Source organism: Heptranchias perlo, chromosome 3 (assembly GCF_035084215.1).
Source record: "Heptranchias perlo isolate sHepPer1 chromosome 3, sHepPer1.hap1, whole genome shotgun sequence".
NCBI lineage: Eukaryota > Metazoa > Chordata > Chondrichthyes > Hexanchiformes > Hexanchidae > Heptranchias > Heptranchias perlo.
The window spans coordinates 105,307,104-105,325,398 of NC_090327.1; the positions used below are offsets into that span (position 1 = coordinate 105,307,104).

Sequence of the window (18,295 nt, forward strand, 5' to 3'; positions counted from 1 at the left end):
TAAATTGAGTCGCCAGGTGGTCGCAGACATCTGCATGCTCCTTCATGCAGAACTGCTCCCGGCTGGGCCTGGTGGCCATGCATTGCCCGTCGCAGTTAAAGTCACCACTGCCCTCAATTTTTTCACCTCCAGATCCTTCCAGGGTGCCACTGGTGACATCACCAAGATCTCTCAGTCATCTGCACATAAGTGTAAAAGACAGGTCACGGATGGCTTGTTTGCCAGGGCATCCGATTACGTCAACTTCCCCCGCAACAACATCAGCCAGACTGAGAGGGCAGCGGGTTTCCACTCTCTGGCTGGCTTCCCACGGGTACAGGACGCAATTGATTGCACACACGTGGCAATCCGGGTACCTCCACACGAGCTAAGACTGTTAATCAACTGAAAGGGATATCACTCCATCAATGTGCAGCTAGTTTGCGACGACCGGAAGAGGTTTCTGCAGGTGTGTGCCAAATTCCCTGGCAGCTGCCATGATTCCTTCATTCTGTGCGAATCCAACATCCGGGCCCTCTTCCAAGCACAAGGCAGACTTAAGGGCTGGCTCCTTGGAGACATGGGATAATCCCTGCAGATGTGGCTCATGACACCTCTGAGCAACCCCACCAATGAGGCACAGCAGCGGTATAATGACAGTCACATCACCACCAGGTCTGTCATTGAACAAGCCATCAGATCAGCCATGATCTTATTAAATGGCGGAGCAGGCTCTAGGGGCCGAATGGCCTACCTCTGCTCCTATCTCTTATGGTCTTATGGTCTAAGCCATTTGAATGCTCAAGATGTGCCGCAGGTGGCCTGGATAGATCTGGAGGATCCCTTCAGTCCTCACTGGCGACGGTGTGCAGAATAATAGTCGTGAGTTGCGTCCTCCTCAACGTCCTTCAACAGAGAGGGTTACAGGTGATGAAGTCCCAGGCGCTTAAGAAGCAGCCTCAACATTGAAGAAGATAAGGAGGATGAGGAGGATGGGCAACCCACCGGCAGAGCAGCGGCATACATCGCTGCTCGTGATGTCAGGGAGTCACTCATATCTGATAGATTCTCATAGGCAGATCTGCAAAATGAAGATAGTGAAGTACTCAGACTACCTGAAATGACCATCACCACCAGCCCTCCCATCCCGCTCCGCTTGTACAAAACAGTACTACAACCACAAATACTCCCATTGTAAATGAGCCCAATGGGTGGCATCAAGTCTTGCCGTTCATGATGAGGGACATGCAAGGGTGCTTTCACAAAAGGGACTCAAGAATGGACAAGACGTAGCAGTGGTGACGACAAGTATGATATTTAATGTGAATGTAACAAAAAATAAATTGAAATGAAAAACGTGACATTTAGTTAGACACCCTTGTGCATACCTTCAGTGATTACAAAACCTTTGCCTTCCTCTTCCTATTGCTTTTATGTGTTGCATCCCCTGTGACTTCAGCAGAGGTAGTGGCAGGTTGCTCAGGTCCCTGCCCTGACTGCTGAGAAGCTCTCAGCCTACGCCCTTTGGGTTTTGGAGGCCGTGAGGGCCCGCCAAAGACTGTTCCACCTGCAACTGTGCAGGGGCAGACTCTGCCATTGGGAGAGGAGGCAGCATTGCGGATATTGGTTGAGGGGGTGCAACGGGTGAGATATATATATATATATATATATATATATATGAGATAGATATATATATATATATTTGAGTGGATTCCCCACTTCCATGTCCCCTTTCGACAACATCCCTCTCCAGATCCACGGCCACATCACTCCTACCACTCTGCTGGAAAACAGCTTGCAGGACATATGTGATACCTTGTAAGGTCACTGCTAAAATATCTGCCTGCTTGTTTAAGGTGGAAGAATAGTGGGCACCCTGAGTCCGCATGACCGTTGTCAGGGCCTGAATGGATTCATTTTTGAGCCGTGCTTGAAGCTCAAGGAAGGATGCCATTCACTCCATCAGAGACATTCCTGCACTTACCTGCGCCATCATTCCACTAAAGCTGAAGGTGGACTCCTCCATCCTCTCTGATATTGTGGAGAGTGTGTGTGGCACGTCTTTCAGTACCTCGCAAAGGTTCAGCTGTACCTCTATCATTCTCCTTTTCAACAATGGCCCCCGTGGTTCAGCATCTGTGTCCAGCTGAGCAGAGCTTGGAGAAGAGTGCGCCCACCAAAGTAGACTCTCCAGAGCTGCCCCTGCTACCTATGTATGCTCGTGCACACTTGTGAATGGTGAATCACTAGGTGACAACCCAACTAACTGTCTACCAGGACCCACTGAGATGTGAGAATCTGCGCTGGTGCATGGCTCGATATGACGTGATGGTGCGCCCTCAGAGGCATGGAGTTCCTCTAAGAAATCGCCCTCGTCCAGATCGTCTGCTGCATCAGCAATCCTTAAAAGCCCTGGAAGAGAACATACAGCAATATTCAGAATCATTGCAGAAGTTATGTTGCGATTAGCATACTGAGATGTGCAACTGGTCAAGCATTGATAGCATCAATTCGTGTTGTCTGTGAGGGATTTTAAGGTTCTGTCAACAGATGTTTGTGGGGTGCCAGTCTCGGCATCTCCAACAGCCAGGCATTGGAGCGTCCGGCTCAGCTCCAAGGCCTCCTCCAATGCCTCTTTCTGAGCCACTATTTGTGATGGCCACCCTCCAGTCCTTTCCCTTGCATTTTGCGCTCTCTTCTCCTACAAGGGGAGAAAGAACAGATGTGTGAGTTAGTGAGGGTGATGGGGTCACCTGATGGATGCATTGCTCTGGGTGAGGCTGCCATTGAAACAGATGCATGAGAGGGTGACTGTCAGACAGATTCATGACAATGCAGGATTGGGGTGAGTGGGAGTGGTGGGTTCACAAATCGGGAGGTGAGGAAGTACATGGAAAGTGATGGTAGGTTGATACTGAGTCTTAAGTGGATGAGGAGTGATGTGATGGAGTAGGTTTGGCAGGGCAGAGTGAGAGGTGGGGGTAATGTGCACCACAGGGTGTAGGTGAATCAGTAACTGTATTCTCTTTTCCTGACCTGGTTAGGTCATTGATGCACTTTCTGCACTGTACCCACGTCCTTGAGACGATGCTCCTGCTGCTCAGCTCCTCTGCCACCTCGAGTCAGGCCTTGGTGGCAGAAGCAGGGCGCTTCCTCCTGTCAGCTGGGTACAATGTTTCCCTCCTGCTCCTCACACCAGCTAACAGCACCTGCAGCGAAGAGTCACTGAACCGGCGTGCTGGCCTCATCCTTTGTTACTCCATTTGGCTTTGTTCCTCCTTTCTCCCTCAAAATCCATGGTTGCAATGGCCCTTTAAATAATTCAGTGCATGTCATTCAGGTGCACATTATGCCCGCTGCGCAGCTTGAAGCCTCAAAACCCAGAAGTCACATAAAGGGCCTTCAATTGAGTCACAATCGCTCGAGAAAACGCACAAAAAAAAATTCTGGGTTTCCCACGCTGACCACCCCGTTGTTAAAATTTACCCCCATGGTTTCCTAAAATACTGCATATGAAAGAGATTATGAAGGGGTTGATAGGATTAATACAGTACCTCCAGCTGGAAGACTATTATGTTCTTTTTTTGAAATTTAACATCCCTGTGTTGTGTAAGATAAGTCACACAGGGAACCACATAAAGAACAAAGGAACAAAACCAGAATGGAGCTCAACGTCTGCTTAAATAATGTCCACATTTTTATAGCAATCTGTCCATCTGTTGGAAACATGGTACACCACCTGCCGAACAACATCATAACTCAGGTTATTTCTCTGAGGACCAGTTGTAATACTTTCTGTAAGTGCACTGGAAGACAACTGTGTATAGTTCATACCAGGGCGAAGCTAATAATTGACTTTTGTTCCGTACTGCATTACTTTGTTTTCAGCAGCTAATACAAGTAGAGCAGCCATAAAAATTATGTATTTCTTGTAAAAGTAAGAGATATCTCCATGCAAATCATAGAATCATAGAAAGGTTACAGCATGGCAGGAGGCCATTCGGCTCATTGAGTCCGTGCCAGCTCAATGCAAGAGCAATCCAGCTAGTCTCACTCCCCCACCCGATCCCCGTAGCCCTGCAAATCTTTTCCTTTCAAGTATTTATCCAGTTCCCTTTTGAAGGCCATGATTAAATTTGCCTCCACCACCCCCTCAGGCAGTGCATTCCAGATCCTAATCACTCGCTTTGTAAAATAAGTTTTCCTCATGTCACCTTTGGTTCTTTTGCCAATCACCTTAAATCTATGTCCTCTGGTTCTTCACCCTTCTACCAATGGGAACAGTTTCTCTCTACTCTGTCTAGACCCTTCATGATTTTGAAATCTCTATCAAATCTCCTCTCAATCTTCTCTGTTCCAAGGAGAACAACCCCAGCTTCTCCAGTCTATCCACGCAACTAAAGTTCCTCATCCCTCGAATCATTTTAGTAAATCTCTTTTGCACCCTTTCTAAGGCCTTCACATCCTTCCTAAAATGCGGTGCCCAGAACTGAACACAATACTCCAGTTGTGGCCGAACCAATGTTTTATAAAGGTTCATCATGACTTCCTTGCTTTTGGGTTCTATTTATAAAGCCCAGGATCCCGTATGCTTTTTTTTACCGCTTTCTCACTGCCCTGCCACCTTCAATGATTTGCGTATATATATCCCCAGGTCTATCTGTTCCTGTGCTCCTTTTAGAATTGTGCTCTTTAGTTTATATTGCCTTTGCTCATTCTTCCTACCAAAATGTATCACTTTGCATTTTTCTGCATTAAATTTCATCTGCCAAGTGTCCCCCCATTCCGCCAGCCTGTCTATATCCCCTTGAAGTCTATCACTATCCTCCTCACTGTTCACTACACTTCCAAGTTTTGTGTCATCCGCAAATTTTGAAATTGTGCCCTGTACACCCAAGTCCAAGCCATTAATATATATCAAGAAAAGCAGTGGTCCCAGCACCGACCCCTGGGGAATACCACTGTACATCTCCCTCCAGTTCGAAAAAAAACCGTTCACCACTACTCTCTGTTTCCTGTTACTTAGCCAATTCTGTATCCATGCTGCTACTGCCTCATTTATTCCATGGGCTTCAATCTTGATGACAAGCCTATTATGCGGCATTTTATCAAATACCTCTTGAAAGTCCATATACACCACATCAACTGCATTGCCCTCATCTACCCTCTCTGTTACCTTATCAAAAAACTCTATCAAGTTGGTTAAACATGATTTGCCTTTAACAAATTCGTGCTGGCTTTCCCTAATCAATCCACACTTGTCCAAGTGACTGTTAATTCTGTCCTGGATTATTGTTTCTAAAAGTCTCCCCACCACCGAGGTTAAACTGACTGGCCTATAGTTGTTGGGTTTATCCTTACACCTTTTTTGGAACAAGGGTGTAACATTTGCAATTTTCCAGTCCTTTGGCACCACCCTGTATCTAAGGATGTTTGGAAGATTATGGCCAGTACCTCCACAATTTCCACCCTTACTTCCCTCAGCAACCTAGAATGCATCCCATCCGGACCGGGTGACTTATCTACTTTAAGTACAGCTAGCCTTTCTAGTACCTACTCCTTATCATTTTAGGTCCATCCAGTATCTCACTTACATCTTTCTTTACTGAGACTCTGGCAGCATCTTCTTCCTTGGTAAAGACAGATGCAAAGTATTCATTTAGTACTTCAGCCATCTCCTCCGCCTCCATGAGTAGATCTCCTTTTTGGTCCCTAATCGGCCCTACCCTTCCTCTTACTACCCGTTTACTGTTTACATGCCTATAAAAGACTTTTGGATTCCCTTTTATGTTAGCCGCCAGTTTATTCTCATACTCTCTCTTTGCCCCTCTTATTTCCTTTTTCACTTCCCCTCTGAACTTTCTATATTCAGCTTGGTGTATGATGTAGCATTTCCTATACATGTACATTAGGTGAAGTGTTGGCTTTTAGTTTCTGCAGTATATGTTCTGTAGTTATTGACTTCACCCAAACCACCTTGCTCAATTTTCCCCTCTCATGTTCCAATTTTACACAACTCATATCCTGGCCTTGTATTCATCAAATTAAGGCGTTGAATGCACCAGAAGCGATCCTAGGCCTAATGCTGTCAAAAATAAAACACTATCAAGAATACTGAAACTGAAAATAAAATGATTAAAAGCATAATTACATTCTCTTTTTAATATTTATTTTGGTCTGCTAGTTGTTGATACACACACACGCAAAGAATCTCCAAACCAAGCTACTGAGAAATGCACGGAGATAGAAGTTTCTGTCTGCCTACTATATAAGTGCATATTCTTTGCTGTAGGGACATGCATCACTTTCCTAAGCCGAGAGAGCTTAAGTGCAGGTTGGCAAGAGCCAAGGCTCAAAGACCCTCAGTTGTGTACAGGGGAACTTCTGGAGTTTTATTAGCTAAACTCATGCTGCAAATTTCATGTGAATATAAATTATACAGAACAACTGCTGAAACATAGGAAACAAATTCTAAAGTGCAACTGCAGTATCTGAAGCAAAATAAAGTTGGGGGAAGGGGGGAAACTGCACATTGTCCCATAGTGTACTAAAAACTCCTTTGTACGTCCCACAAAACAACAGCCATTGCCAACCCCTGTAGATATGGTATGTAGCTCTTGCAGCCTTTCCTATCCTCCTTGCAGTCAGGAGCTACATTACTTACCCTTTCTCATTCCCTCTCGCTCCAGAAACTGTGCTCCATGTCTTCTGCCATAGATAAGGTCTGAAAGGACTGTCTGAATGTGCTGTAAATTGTGCAGTACGTTGTTTACAACTGTGTTGAATATTGGATTTGTTCGTTAAATGTGATGCTGGTGTTCCTACCGGCTAATTAAACCAATTCTGTTTATACTAATATGGACTGACAGGCTGGCATGTAAGGAAAAACGTCTGATGCTGATCTCTACCACCCTCCTGAGTTCTCATGGCTGGTTCACCTTCCCACCCAGGATTTTTTTCTGAGACCTAATATTGTAGGGCTATAATTTCACTTTCAATTCCCCTGGGGCAGAGCTTCATGGGCTGGGAGAACTGAAGATGAAAATCTATCCATGTGTGCTGCGCTGTAGAAGAAAAGAATAGGTTAACAAAAAAACTTACATCGTTTAAGCAAAATCTGTGCTTGTGCCTATGCAGATTTTTTAAAAAATATTTTGTTTATGCTTTATCCACCAGTCCCTGCATAGTAATCAAGGTAGTTAGGTAGGAGGGGAGATCACTGCACAAGAGGGAGAGCCAACTACAGGAATGCTTGTGGTCATGCAACCCATTTTTTACAAAAATGTTGGATTCTGGTATCAAGCACAGGAGTCAATTTTCTTCCCATGACTCCAAATTATCCAGGCCAGAATGTGAATGGCTTAAAACTGTGAATGAATAATTAGAAACAGCATCAGTTCTCCATCTTTGAAAGCCAATTCAGTAGACTGTATTAGTCTGTGTGTTTGTGATGACAACGCCACATAAAATGGTGCTAGTTAAATGCTGATTTTGTTTGATAATCAAATTTTGTTTCCTGTGAAGTGTCTTGGGACGTTTTATTACATTAAAGGCGCTATATAAATGGAAGTTGTTGATGTTGTTGTTGATTGTGCCATGACCTTTTTCTCAGACTTGGGAAAAGTAATAGCTGATCAATAGTAACTGCCTAGAAAATTGCCTGCTGAACACCCAGTCTAATATTACTGTTGATTCTAGAGTGTTGTGTATGGATAACATTAATTACTGGATGATCAATACAAGCGGAATGAATTATTTAAATAAATATGCCACAAAATATCTTACCTTTCAAATTCTGAGAGAAAACTGTCAGTGTTTGCATTCATATGTAAACCAATGACTATTAAGACATTTATTCGGCTATTCAGTTTTTTTTTCTTTTTAAATCAATATAATCTCTATACAGGTAGTAAAATGAGCCCTTGTCCCATGTATTATACTGTCCAAAATCCTTTACACACTTGCCCCCTAATGGGACAGACCACGTTAGGTCTATCAGGGATTGGAGTTATCCATCCATCAACCGCTATGGATATGCTTCTTTAAAGTTATTTTGGTATTAATTTTTTTTTCTTCTTTTTGGTCCGCCAAGGAGACATATTTCACCTTTGGCCAAGCGAGCAGGCAAGCGATTTGCTCTTAGGTCCTGGCAATGGCATGCTCTGATTGACCACTAGTGGGTGTTATACATGCCAACCTAGAAAACTAGCAAAAACTGACCAACAGTTTCAAAATAACTGATACAGCCACCAAAAAGCAGATACCTCAAGAATGGTCCTGATTATAAACCTTTGACATATGAAAACAATTTGATGGGTTTTGTAATTGAAGCTGTAGGTCTAGACAACATGCCTTCATTATATTAAAGGAGAAAGAAACCTAAGTACATGAAAGCCTGAAGGGGGAATCCAAATGTTGAAGGCACATAATCAGTGGTGGATTTTCTGGAGGAAGGAGTCCTGCTCATGTTTTCCCAGGAAATTTTGAATTTTTACATAATAAATTAAGTATTCTAATTAATTTTAAGCACTTCCATATTTCACAATTGGTAGATTTTTAATCTAAAGGATGAAAAACAAAGTACCATTTGGATTTACAACAGACCAACCAGAGCGTCACTTCCCCAAAAGTACCTCCAGTCCATTTTTCCACAAGAAACCCCACCACCCCAGTTCACAGATGCACTATACCCCATTCAATTCCCTGTACTTTCACAGTGAAACTTTCTGCTCTTCCAACTCCTCTAGTTCACACTGGAACTCTTCTCCTTCTCCCTCCTTAATTCAAGCAGCCATGCCTTCCCCTTCAACCGAGTTCAAACTGGTATTTCATCATCATCCCCCCATTCAAGCTGGCATTCTTCTTCTCTCAGTTCAAGCTACTTCTCCCCTTTCTCTGTCCTCTTCATTTTCTCCTTCCCTTGTCCCTTTCATTCTCATGCATTTTCCTCTCCACTTCACTGCTTCCTTCTCTCTACCCCTTCATTTCCATCCATTGCCCCGACAATGCCATCCATTTCTCCACCTTCAATGCCATCTATTGCAACCCCTCATTGCCATCTGTTTCCCCCAGTCCCACTCCTACTCGAGTCTGACTAATAATGGATTCTCTCCTCAGAGCTATTCTGGCCATTAAAGGTACTGACGCTGGCCACTGTATATTGTAGGCAGGAACTTCTGTTCTCAAAAGAATTCTGCCTACAGAAAACGGCAGCAGGGATGACTGCCATGAGCAATGTTGATGAGACAGAGAACCTGGTGCAGTCTATTAGCAGCCAAAGTTTGGTAGGAGCAGAGAAGCCAATGGGGAATGGAAACTCGAGTAGGAGAGGTAAAGAGAGGAATGGCAGAGAGAGAGAGAGAGAGAGAAATTTTGTCAGCAAACACTGACTGGGACCCAAAACGCTGACTAAGTGTGCAACACTGTTGACATGCAGTGCATCTTGTGGATGGTACACACTGCAGCCACAGTGCGCCGGTGGTGAAGGGAGTGAATGTTTAGGATGGTGGATGGGGTGCCAATCAAGCGGGCTGCTTTGTCCTGGATAGTGTCGAGCTTCTTGAGTGTTGTTGGAGCTGCACTCGTCCAGGCAAGTGGAGAGTATTCCATCACACTCCTGACTTTTGCCTTGTAGATGGTGGAAAGGCTTTGGGGAGTCAGGTGGTGAGTTACTTGCCGCATAATACCCAGCCTCCGACCTGCTCTTGTAGCCACGGTATTTATGTGGCTGGTCCAGTTAAGTTTCTGGTCAATGATGACCCCCAGGATGTTGATGGTGGGGGATACGGCGATGGTAATGCTGTTGAATATCAAGAGGAGGTGGTTGGACTCTCTCTTGTTGGAGATGGTCATTGCCTGCCACTTATCAGCCCAAGCCTGGATGTTGTCCAGGTCTTGCTACATGTGGGCACGGACTGCTTCATTATCTGAGGAATTGTGAATGGAACTGAACACTGTGCAATCATCAGTGAACATCCCCATTTCTGACATGATGGTGGGAAGGTCATTGAGGAAGCAGCTGAAGATGGTTGGGCCTAGGTCACTGCCCTGAGGAACTCCTGCAGTGATGTCCTGGGGCTGAGATGAGTGGCCTCCAACTTTACTGAACTTTAGAGTTCTACAAAGGCTGTATCTGCCCAGTGAGGGATTAATGTTGCTCTGTTTATTCTGCAGCAGAGAAAATTCATTTCTTGCTTCTTAATACAGCTCAAAGCCATGGAGACCAAGGGACTTGATGAAGGTGGACTATTCTGAGTCCAATTTATCCTCTGCAAACATAAATGAGATATAACTGAGTTATCTGTCTTCTACAAGATCATGTCAGCAGCACCACGGGAGTTGAATGATTGAAGGCAAATCTTCTTGTTTATGGAGTAACACAGGGGCTACTATAGCTTTGCCTCAGTATTCTTCATTAATCCAAAAAGGCTATGGGGCATACCAATGGAAAACCTTTGCAGTCCACTATTCTTTCTTGTGGAACTCTATCAATGTGATTGAAATGCTGAGTTAACCATCACTTGGTATTCCCCACTTTATACTCAAGTCTACTTTCTTGCTAAAATTAGTGAATGGAGACTAGTATAGCCTGAAAAGTATGCCATTTTCTACTGTTCGAATCGCTCAACCTTGATGAGCAGAAACCATCACTCAAAACGTGAAACTAAAGCAAGAATGAAGAGTGTAAGCACTAATGACCTGGTTCAAGGACAATATTTAATAGTGCATAGATCGCTAAATATTTACTTGATTTTAATGTATTTTTGTTGTGGTATAATTCATTTACTTTCTGTAGGGTTGAGGTGACAATCAGATCAGCCATGATCTTATCAAATGGCAGAGCAGGCTCGAGGGGCCGAATAGCTTACTCCTGCTCTTAATTCGTATGATCGTATGTATCTTGACAATACTTGCCGCCTTCTTGAGTCCATAATAAGTGAATTGAGACACATGAGAACGACACTTTGAAAGGGAAACAAACATGCATGAAGTCCTCAAGTGCATCTCCCTGGTGTTCTTGAATCTAAATCTAACGGATAAATCAAACAGAAATATTTATTTGTAGTGTTCAATTTATTTTTAATCTGCTGTATCTTTATGTTTTCATTGAATATCATTCTTGTAGATGTTGGTTATCAAATTGTTGGTTATCAAATTTTAGTTCTCAATATGACTGTGGCCTTCCTACTTTAAGTGACAGATGCAGACATCTGTTTTCAGATATTCATCAGCGTGAATCAAATGGTAGCATTGGCAACAGACAATGCTTTTCCCTTGAAAATGTGTTTTAAAATTTTTTTTCTTTACTTTAAGGCAGAGTGTTAGTGTAGGGATAATTACCTACAATGTAGCTCTTGTGTCTGCGTTTTAAAGAGGGAGGGGCTAGATTTCCAATCTGTCACAATGGCAGCAGATCTTTGTTGCCCCTTGACAGCGTCCCTGGCTTTGCTGGGGCGCCCTCTTCTGATTGGGAGGATGGAAATTACTGCGGTGCCATGCACGGCTCTGTGATTGATTACATTATGGGAAAACTGATGACTTAAACTTTAACCCTCTGCCCCGAGGCCATTAGCAACAGTGGATGTCAGGGATGCATCCATCATGGCTAAGGCACAAATGATAGGAAATATGCCGTATGATGCCTGAAGTACCAGTGGAAGGGGGCGGGGAGCTGGCTGAACAGCTCTTCACCCAATTTTTCTCCCCAACAAAACTAGTGCGGAAATTGGACCTGGACTGCCTTCATGGAAAAGTATTTGGAGAACTTGTTCCTATTTGCATGCAAACACACAAACTGTTGTTGGAAATGCACCATTGTGTCGGTTGCTTGTGATGTTGTCAGGATTCATCTGGCTCTTCTCCCCCCTTTCCTCCACACAGAAGCGGATTTGTTAAACATTCCTTCATGAAATGAGTGCCTCTTTAAAATTTCTTCTGTTACCTCTGTGAAATTTGTTTAGGTAACAGCTGCTCCACAGCCTTGTACATTTGTGGTTTATTTCTGTTGGTGAAATGATTACATTGTAGAGAGGGATCAGCATGGAGTTGCACTCCATGGAAACATTAAATTTCATTATTGACTGTCAGGACCTGATCTATGCTTTTCAATGTCATACTGGATGACTTCTGTTGTGCTGTCGACTAAACAGTGGCACAACTCTTCTAGCTACCTAATAACTGTGAAGGACAAGGATATTATAAACTCACTTGTTAGAATTAGATATAGAGTACTTGCAACATTTTGTACAGAGTACTTGCAACATTTTGTACTATAGCACAACTAAACATTTTTTTATTCATGGGATGTGGGCGTCGCTGACAAGGCAAGCATTTATTTCCCATCCCTAATTGCCCTTGAGAAGGCAGTGGTGACAACTGAGTGGCTTGCTAAGTCATTTCAGAGGGTAGTTAAGAATCAATCACATTGCATTGGGTCCAGAGTCACATATAGGCCAGACCAGGTAAGGACGGCAGGTTTCCTTGCCTAAAGGGCATGAGTGAATACATGGGTTTTTATGACAATCTGGTAGTTTTAATGGTCACCATTACCGATACTAGCTTTCTAGTCCAGATTTTTTTTTTAATTAACTGAATTTAAATTCCCCAGCTGCCAGGATGGCATTTGAACTCATGTCTCCGAACTATTAGTCCCGGCCTCTGGATTACTAGTCCAGTAACATAACCACTATGCTACCGTACCTGATATGAACACTCCTTTCTAATATAAATGCAATCTTGCAACAGCTAATGCCAAGGTTATGCCAAAGGAGAACCAGAAACACAATCATACCCAGAATGTCATGATGAAGTTGTTATGATATTGGAAAGAAAATCCTATGTTTGTATTATCACTGATGGAATAAGATTGAATCATGGAATTTCAGGGTACCCCATGAACTCAAGTGGCCTGATTTCCATAGTAAAAGACTATGGGATTCCAAATTTCCATCTTGGTTAGTCCCAAAGCACTTTATAGCCAATAAAGTGTCGTCAAGTGTTGTTATGTCGGCAAATACGTAGCCATACAGTGCTCCTACAAACAGCAGCAAATGAGATGAATGGCCAGTTAATTTGTTTTTGGTGGTGGTGTTTTTGGAAGGAATGTTGACAAACACAACTCCCTGCACTTCTTTGAATGCTGCCGTGGGATTTTTCGTGTCTACTTGAACTGTTGGGGCGCCAGTTTATCATCTCATCTGAAAGGCAGCACTTCTGACAATGTGGTATTCTCTCAGCACTGCACTGTGTCAAGTGTCAGCCTAGATTGTGTGCTCAAGTCTTGGAATGGGGTTTGAACCCACAATCATTTCATTCGGAGATGAGAATGCTACCAATTCAGCCAAGTTCATACTCTTTAGTTATCCTGTGAACTCTATTTTTCTCACTGGCTAGGTGACTACAACTTGCATTTATTGAATGCCTTTAATGTAGTGAGACGTCCCAAGGTGCTTCACAGGAGTGTTATCAAACAAAATTTGACACCAAGCCACGTAAGGAAATATTAGAGTAGGTGACCAAAAGCTTGGTCAAAGAGGTAGATTTGAAGGAGTGTCTTAAAGGAGGAGAGAAAGGTAGAGAGGTGGAGAGGTTTAGGGAGGGAATGCCAGAGCTTAGGGCCTAGGCAGCTGAAGGCATGGCCACCAATGGTGGAACGATTAAAATTGGGGATGCGCAACAGGCAAGAGTTGGAGGGGCGCAGCTATCTCAGAGGGTTGTAGGGCTGGAGGAGGTTACAGAGATAGGAAGGGGCGAGGCCCTGGAGGGATTTGAAAACAAGGATGAGAATTTTAAAATAGAAGCGTTGCCAGACCGGGAGCCAATGTAGGTCAGCAAGCACAGGGGCGATGGGAGAACGGGACTTGGTGCAAGTTAGGATACGGGCAGCAGAATTTTGGATGAGCTCAAATTTATAGAGGGTGAAAGATGGGAAGCCAGCCAGGAGACCATTGGAATAATCAAGTCTAGAGGTAACAAAGGCATGGATGAGGGTTTCAGCTGCAGATGCGTTGAGCCAGGGGCAGAGACGGATGATGTTATGAAGGTGGAAGTAGGCGGTCTTGGTGATGGAGCGGATATGTGGTCGGAAGATCATCTCAGGGTCAGACAGGATGCCAAGGTTGTGAACGGTCTGGTTCAGCCTCAAACAGTGGCCAGAGAGAGGGATGGAGTTGGTGGTAAGGGAACAGAGCTTGTGGCGGGGACCAAAGACAACGGCTTAGGTCTTCCCAATATTTAGTTGGAGGAAATTTTTGCTCATCCATTGCTGGATGTCGGACAAACAGTGTGACCAATCAGAGATAGTGGAGGGGTCGAGAGAGGTGGTGGTGAGGTAGAGCTGGGTGTCGTCAGCGTACATGTGGAACCTGATGTTGTGTTTTCGGATGATGACGCCGAGGGGCAGCATATAGATGAGAAATAAGAAGGGGCCAAGGATATATCCTTGGGGGACTCCAGAGGTAACGGTACAGGAGTGGGAAGAGAGGCAATTGCAGGTGATTCTCTGGCTAGGGCTGGATAGATAAGAATGGAACCAGGCGTGTTCAGTTTCTCCCAGTTGGACGACAGAGGAGAGGCGTTGGAGGAAGATGGTGTGGTCAACCGTTTTAAAGGCTGCAGACAAGTCGAGAAGGATGAGGAGGGCTAGTTTACCAGGGTTACAATCACATAGGATGTAATTTGTGACTTACATAAGGGCCGTTTCAGTACTGTGCAGGGGCAGAAACCATGATTGCAGGGATTCAAATCACGGAGTTGCAGGAAAGGTGAATATGGATTTGGGAGACGACAACACATTCAAGCACTTTGTGGAGGAAAGGGAGGTTGGAGATGGGGTGGTAGTTTGCAAGGACAAAAGGTCAAGGATAGTTTTTTTGAGGAGGGGGGTGATGACGGCAGATTTGAAGGGGCGGGAGGCACTACCTCAGGAGAGGAAACTGTTAACAATATCAGCTAACATGGGGGCCAGGAAGGGAAGTTGGGTGCTCAGCAGTTTGGCGGGAATAGGGTAGAGGGAGCAGGAGGTGGGTCTCATGGACAAGATGAGCTCGGTGAGGGCGTGAGGGGGGATGGGTGTGAAACAAGAGAAAAATGCAAGTTCAGAGCTGGGGAAGGGAGTGAGGCAGCAGAGGCAGCTGAAGGATGGTCTCAATCTTAGTGATAAAGACATCCGTGAGCTCCTCGCACTTATTGTTGGAGGTGAGGTTGGAGGAAGCAGGGGAGAGGGGTTTAAGAAGACAGTTTGTAGTGGAGAAGAAAAGCTGGAGGTTATCTTTGCATTCCAGTGAGCAGTTTTGGCAGAGGAAAGCATGAACCTATAGTGCTTTATGTGGTCCAGCCAGATCTGGCGATGAATAGCTAAACCAGTTGTCTGCCATAAACGTTCAAGTCTGCATCTCTTGGACTTAAGGGAGTGGAGATGAGGGCCATACAAGGGGGAATGACCAGGGTGAGAGAGAGAGTCATGTTTTTAATGGGGACAAAGGCATCAAAGGTGGAGGTGAGGGTGTGATTGAGCAGATCGGTAGCTGCAGAATTGTCGTGGTGAATGGAGGGCCAAAGGTTAGACGGTTGGGAATTTGAAAGTGCCGTTGTAAGTGACTTGGGGGGAGAGTTTTTTCCAGGAGCGGACATAAAAAAAAGTGGGGTTGGGAGGCGGAAGTGGGATGTGTGTGGAGGGGGTTACAAAGGAAGTGATCAGAGATGGCCTTATCTGTGATCGACACAATGGGAGTAGAGAGGCCACGTGAGATGGCAAGATCAAGGGGGTGGCCATGAATATGGTAGGGGAGTTATATGGAGGGAGAGATTAAGGGAGGGTAGGAGGGCAGTGAACTCAGAGGAGAGAGGGCATGATGAGTTGAGATGGAGGTTGAAATCGCTGAGGATGAGAAGTCGCTTTGTGTAAAGGCTGAGGGAGGAAAGCAATGAAGATATCTCAGTGATAAACTTGACGTGGTACTTGGGTGGGCGGTAGAGAATAAAGTTTTTAAAGGAGAGGTGAGAGGGGTGGAACAAGATGAGATGCTCAAAGGAGGAGAAGGTGCCAGAGGAGTAGGGGGACAGACCAAGTTGTGATTTGGTGATAAGGGCCACACCGCCACTGCGGCGGTCTGGGCGGGGCAAGAGGTGAAAGATATAGCCAGGTAGAGAGGCTTCATTTACGGGGAAGGGGTCATCAACCATCAGCCAGGTTTCCATCCAGGCCATGATGTCAATGCAATCATTCATAATAAGCTCATGGATGGCAAGGGCCTTGTTCACAAGTGAATGGACATTCTAGAGGGCGCCGCAGAGAGGGGCAGTGATAGCTGATCAGCTTGCAGAGTCCACAGGATCAGCGCCGGGAGGGTTGAGTGGGACAGGAAGGAGATTGGCGTTGGGCAGGAAAGTCGGTGAGAGAGTAGGATGGGGCAGTTGGGTTGCTACTTGTAAGGAGACAGCGATGAGTGCCTCGATGGGCCCTTCGGTGGATGTCAAGAAAGCCACAGAGGGAAGCTGTTGGCTTATCTAAGAAGGAGTCAAGCCTGGAACGACTGCAGGAGAGTAGGAAGGTCGAGGAATGCTGAAGGGTTGAGGTAGGTATTTCGGGGGGGGGGGGGGGGGGGGAGGCAGAATACCCAAGAGGGTAGAAATGAAAGGAAGCATGACAACAGGAGAGAGGGGCCTAGGAGGGATAAAGAGACAAGAAGATAAAAGGGGAAATAGATTGATGGGCTCGGGTCCAGCGCGGCAGCCAAAATGCACATGCGAATGGATACAGGGAAACTCAAGTTACGTAGGCGTGGTTACATAGCAAGTTTAGGATAGATATGTCCTGGTAATGAACAGGGAATAAAGAGGAGACAGTAGGAGGGAGTCCAAAGTTAAAGACAGAGGTCCTGTTGTGGGATAAAGTTGATGTAGATAGGGTGGAGTCAGCTTGGAGCATCAACGAACTGATGTCCAGGTTCAGAGATAGGTGTAGAGGACGAGTGAGTCCAGAAGCTTTTTGAAGGGTAGAGTATCGGAGGATGCACTGCTGGAGGTATTTCCGTGGGAATGAAGAGCCAGGAGGTGTGCAGAATCGATCGTGGAGCGAAAAACGGTGGTGAAGTTGGAGGTCACTATAAGATCCAGAAGTGGAGGAGAGTGAATTTCTGGCAGGAACCATACTGTAGCAAATTAAAGCTGAAAGATCAGTAGGATAGTCATAAGCTCAGCAAGTAACAACAGCGGTGGGAGATGGGCAGTAGGCTAGACATAGTTACCTTAAAACCTAAGCAACTGAATAGCAGATCAGAATCGCAGCAGCTGAGTCTTGCAGTATAGTCCAGTACAGTCCAATGGAGTAGCGTAGTCTTGACGGCAGAGAAGTCCAGGAATTTGGAAGCCAATTTGAACAAAGATCCAGTGCTCACTGATGAAAACAAAGAATAAGCATGGTCGGGGGATGGGCAGTGAGTCCAGGTAACTTGAAACTTGAGGCTTGAACTTGTAGGTAGGGCTAAAATGCACCCACTATTAGAACCGGGGAAACTTAAACAGCGGAAGAGAGGAGATTGGGGGAGAAAGGGCAACAGATGGCCAAAGATAGAGTTAACCTATGAACTTTATTTTTCTCACTGGCTGGGCAACTAGATGGAGCATTTTTTGATTTGAAAGTGCTCCAACTAGTAGCGGAGGAAAACCAGCAAGACTGGCACCATGTTACTACAGCGTGAAGTAGTGGGTTGTGGGAGATGCTCATGTTCCACACCTGCTTTACTGGTTGAAGAAGGAAGCAAATTGATAGGTGGCTGAAAGTAAGGAAAGGGAGAGCCAAGAAATTAACTAGGAGGTGTTTCCCTGTGGATTTAGTATAGCATGTCGTATCTAATTATTTATTTTAAATCCAAAGTAAAGGACTTAAAACTTCATATCCATTTTAAAGTCCCTAATTCATCCCAATTTGGTTTCCTACTTATCAGACTGAAAGATCTGCTAGAAAGACTAGCTCAACTGGAACTGTTCAAACTCATTCTTGCGCTTTCACTGCTGGTCGCACAGCATCATCATTACACTTTACTTGGAGCCATTGGCTCGTATCACATACTCTGTCTGCATTAAGTGCGTGTAATGTACTACAATGAATGATATTTGGTAGACAGGTTTGGATATATAGATCCAAAAAGAGCAATTCTCTATACCCTGGGACTGTGAGTTAGAATTTCCTAATCTCTGAATTTCTGGGTCATGGAATGGTCAAGGCACTTCTGGCAGTAAGGAGTTCTGTCAGTGGGATTTTTATTCAGACTGCATCCAAATCATTAGATGTTTTAGGCACTGAATTTACCGTGAC

At 44.8% G+C, this 18,295-nt stretch overlaps 1 protein-coding gene across 4 annotated transcripts in view; it reads left to right on the plus strand.

Moving 5' to 3' along the window:
* The window catches only part of LOC137318799 (coiled-coil domain-containing protein 102A-like), a 533,993-nt gene that overhangs the window by 235,787 nt on the left and 279,911 nt on the right, over positions 1-18,295 (plus strand). The window lies entirely within an intron of this gene.